This window comes from Pinus tabuliformis, chromosome 7 (assembly GCF_031772625.1).
Source record: "Pinus tabuliformis cultivar Carrire ecotype Pingquan chromosome 7, CPIR1, whole genome shotgun sequence".
In the NCBI taxonomy this organism is placed as follows: domain Eukaryota; kingdom Viridiplantae; phylum Streptophyta; class Pinopsida; order Pinales; family Pinaceae; genus Pinus; species Pinus tabuliformis.
In genome coordinates this window covers 631,754,695-631,759,985 of record NC_142293.1, presented here as the reverse complement: position 1 = coordinate 631,759,985, position 5,291 = coordinate 631,754,695, and positions in this window count along the sequence as shown.

Here is a 5,291-nt window from a genome sequence, read left to right as displayed (position 1 = left end):
ATAAGAAATGATTCCCCCCTATGATTTAATGCAAATTATATTCTTTGCTAAGTGATTTATAACAACTTTTTATTGTTCCAACCAATCCATACCAATTAATAGGTCATATGACCCTAAGGGAAGGATGTTTAATTTGATTTTTGTAGAATATCCATTTAGATCCACTATACACTATTTTAACACATGGGTCACTTTCCACTTCATACCTATATCTAGCTATACCAACAAAGGACTTTGAAATTTTTCTTATTTTAACTTACATTTTTCCACAATCTGAGGACTAATATAGCTTAAACTAGCCCCAAGGTCTATTAAAATAGACACAGGTTGGTTTTGAATAATACCTTCAATGTCAATCATTGTATATTGATGTTCTGCCTGTTGGTCCTCTAATGTCATGCTAATCCTTAGAATGTTTCTGGCCACATCGTTCACTGCCAATGCCTCACGTGTCACTTGAACATTCTAAATTGATCTAGGGTTATGTGGGAAATCCCATAATAGATGTGGTTGGCCATAACCTTATAATTTCAGTGGCTCTTTTTCTTTACCTCTTGTGCTCTTTTGGCTACCCAAATCCACATTTTTTGACCCCATGTAAGATTGTGCCAGTTGACTTTGATCCCCTTTGTTAAATTTATTTCACTGTTGTTCTTTACTAAATTTTTTCAAATAAGCTGGCTTCTGTCACCTCACATTCATCCCCATTTTTTTGTATCCTTATTCTTCCCGGGTCATGAACCTTCACTATAACTTCTCAACTCTTGGTAGCAAAGTATGGCCTTTCTGACTACTTCATACATAGTCCTTGGATTATGAAATTAAATTCTTTCCTTATACACTTGTAACACCCCCTTAGAGGTCTACCCAAGACAACCATGCCAAACAGGGTAAAAATGAGGAGAGATACAACTATGATCAGATTTTACCTCCTATGTCACCTTAAGGAAGTGGAATTAGTGAAACATCACATACAGTCATCCAACATCATCATTAAAATCCTCAAGAGACAAGTCAACCACTCAGATAGCCTGTCCATGGTTCCCACTAATATTTTGTAACTCTTAGGCCATATTCACTCTCATGCTATTGGCAAGGGAGTGACCAGAAACACAAAGTCACTCTCATAGTCCTGTGTGCAAGTGATTGTGGACCAAAATTGCTAGTCCTGTGCCAATGACCCCGTGATTTAAGTCACTTTTCTAGCTCAGAATCCTGACCTCTACCTAGAACTTGTTGTAACTTCCAGAATTCATTAAAAACATGATAAAAATGTTGATCAAACAAAAATAACCCTCGGGACTAGGCCTAAGCATCCAAATCATAGATATCATAATCTTGTTCATGTTTTTTTTTTTCAGTTTTCTCGACTCATAGGCTATGACAACATTGTCTTGTAGTAGCATACTCCCCAATCCTTCTAAACAAGCATCTGTGCACATTGTAAACTCCTTATTTGGGTCTGTTATCTTGAGAATAGGAGTTGTTTTCAACATCTATTTCAGTTTGTTGAAACTCTCCTGACACTTGTTTGTCCATTCAAACTTTACTCCTTTCTTTTGTAGGGAGGTAATGGGGTAAGCTAATTTTGAAAATCCCTCCACAAATCTTCATAAATACCTAGCAATCCCCATTAAGGAGTTGACTGCTAATACATATTTTGGCATTGTCTAATTCATAATGGCTCTAACTTTCTTAGGATCCACCACCAATCATTATTTCGAGATAATATGTCCCAAATACTAGATTATGGGTTTGTAGAATTCACACTTACTGCTCTTTGCATAAATTTGATGCTACCTTAATGTTTGCAACACGAATCTGAGATGCTCTTGGTGTTCTTCCTCATTTTTAGAATACACTAAGATGTCATCAATGAAAACTAATACAAATTGGTCAAGGTACTGATGGAGCACACTATTCATGAGACACATGAAGGTTGCAGGTGCATTGGTAAGACCAAAATTTAGTACCACATATTCATAATGACTATACAGAGTCCTAAATTTTTTATTATGTATATCCTTATCTTTTATGTATAACTGATGAAATCCAGTTTTCAAATAAATCATTGGAAAGACAGTTTCCCCCCTCACTTGATCAAATAGATCTTTGATTCGAGGTATGAGATATCTTTTTTTGATGGTTAATTTATTTAGCTGCTTATAATCAATGCACATTCTAAAAGTGCCATCCTTTTTCTTGAAAAATAGTATAACATCTCCCCAAGGTGACACAATCAGTCTGATGTAACCTTTATCTAACAACTCCTATAGCTGCATTTTCCATTCCAACAATTTTTGGGTACTCATTCGGTATAGGGCCCTGGATACAAGTGTAGCACATGGCACTAAGTCAATCAAGAAATCTATGTCTCTACGAGGGGGTAACCTGGGAATTTCTTCATCAAACACATCCCAGAATTCTCTTATTATAGGTAATTGGTCTACCCTTTCAGTTTTTGTTTGTTGTTCATCTTTTTCCACATGAACCATATAAAATTGACATCCTTTCCTTGTTGTTATTTTCAATTGTACCACAATTATTTGTCTAACAGATATTGGTTTTGGTTTCCCTCTTACAAGGAATGATTCCCCCTACGATTTAACGAAAATTATAGTCTTTTCTAAGCAATTTATAACAAATTTTTGTTGTTCTAACCAATCCATACCAATTAATAGGTCATACGACCCTAAGGGAAGGATGTTTAATTTGATTTATATAGAATATCCATTTAGATCCACTATACACTATTTTAACACATGGGTCACATTCCATTAGTTACCAGTGGCTAGTTGTACCAACCAATGACTTTGAAATTTTTGTGATTTTAACTTACATTTTTCTACAATCTGAGGACTAATATAGTTTAAACTAGCCCCAATGTCTATTATAACAGACACAAGTTGGTTTTGAATAATACCTTCAATGTCAATCATTGTATTTTAATGTTATGCCTGTCGGTCCTCTAATGCCATGCTAATCCTCAGAGTGTTTCTGGCCACAACGTTCACTATCAATGCCTCACATGTCACTTGAACATTCTGAATTGATCTCGGGTTATGGGGGAAATCCCACGATAGATATGGTTTACCATGACCCCAGAATTTCAGTGGCTCCTCTTCTTTACCTCCTGTGCTCTTTTTGTTGCCCAACTCCACATTTTTTGACCTTGTGTAAGATTTTTCCAGTTGTCTTTGATCCCCTTTGTTAAATTTCTTTCGCTAGTGGTCTTTACTAATTTTTTTCAAATAAGTTGGCTTATGTCACCTCACATTCATCCCCATTTATTTTTTATCCTTATTCTTTCTCGAACCTTCATTCTAACTTCTCAACCTTTGGTAGCAAAGTCTAGCCTTCCTAACTGCTTCATCCGTAGTCCTTGGATTATCAAATTCAATTATTCCCTTATACACTTGTAACAACCCCTTCTAGGTCTACCCAAAAAAACCATGCCAATCAAGATAAACATGAGGAGATATACTATTATGATCATTTTCAACCTCCTATGTCACCTTAAGGAACTGGAATAAGTGAAACATCACATACAGTCATCCAACATCATCAACAAAACCCTCGAGAGACAATTTAACCACTCAGATAGCCTGTTCCTACGTCCCACTACTATTTTGTAGCTATTAGGACATAGTATCTCTAATGCTATGGGCAAGGGAGTGGCTAGAAATCCAAATTCGCTCTCAAAGGCCTGCGTTCTAGTGACTATGGACCAAAATTGCTAGTCCTGTGCCAGTGACCGCAGAATTTAAGCCAGTTCTCTAGCTCAGAATCCTAGACTCTACCTAGAATTTGTTGTAACTTCCAGAATTCATTAAAAACATGATAACTATGTTGATCAATCAAATATCATCCTCAAGGCTAGGCTTGAGCATCCCGAACCGAGACTAACATTATGTCAAACACTTGGCATCAATGCAACCAAAGGTCTAGGATATAAGACAAAGCATAAATGACTGAAACAACTTATGAAACATAACTAGAAGGATCACCTCCTTCTCCATTGAACTACTACATCATCAATTAGGTCTTGCATCTATCCATTTAACAATTATAGGTAAATATATGAAATAACCATGACATAAACCAATCATTTAGCCATGCTTATAACCAACACAAAACCATATAAATATCATAGATATGACATCCATTGAATTCACATATAAATCAGTGCAAAAGTAAGAGAACTGAGCTTTTATTAATCATAGGGAAATCCGACCTAGTTCAAGACTTCCACATACCACCCAACCATAGACATGGCTAAACCAAATCTCTCTTTCAGACATTCACCCGCATTCCATATTCCAAGCATGAATGGTGGATCTCATAGAACAACCAATCCAATAAAAACCAAGGCAATCTGTATGTTTAACCACCTCCACCCTCATAAAATCGTGTTCACACCAAATCCAGTTCTCCGATCAAAAATGAAAAAATCTTGGAATTCCATCCGGAATCCATTACTATTCTTGCGGAATTTTCTGTCTCCTTTCCTCGGAAGATTTAGCACAATCTAAATTTGGATCACTATGCCCTAAACCGAGACTGCTCCCTCCAACTGTATTGTTTATCCCACCAAAACAGGACAAGAGATTCCTAGGCCTTGGGAATAAGCCTTCAAACCACCTCCGCACCCAATTCTAAAATCTATCCTCCATCAAATGCATCCACTGCTGCTTGGAACAAATGAAAAAATGGAGAAGTCAAAATAATAGAAGATCATCCGGGACTCTATCGACAAGCACTTGGTGACCTACATCTCTGAACTGGACACCTCCAAGGAAATCTATGATAGACTGGATTGCCATTTCAATGGTATGTGTTCAGGACTACTCTTTTGAACTATAATGTAATTCCTGGTTTCGAGGAATTAATGGCTAGATGCATTCAAGAAGAAACGAGGGAAGAAGTGCAAGAAATGCCCATGCCTAAAGGTCATCCTGCTGCCTTTTCTTCTCATGCAAAGAAAAGAAATAATTCAAAGAGTAAATCAAAAGGAAAGGCTGGACCTAAGGCTAGAAGAAAATGACGATGTTACATTTGCGATAAAGGGCAACATGAGATCATGGACATATAGGATAGCATGATGATGATGCACACTATTTTGAGCAGCATTATGATGGATAAAATCATGGGCATGGGTAGCATGATGATAATCATGATTAGAGAAGCATGGTACAATATGTAGTGGTGCAACTCGAAATCCCTCTGATGGCAATCAAAGGAATGACAAATTCAATAGCAAAGGTAAGAGGAGAGCTGGGAATCAAGGAAGA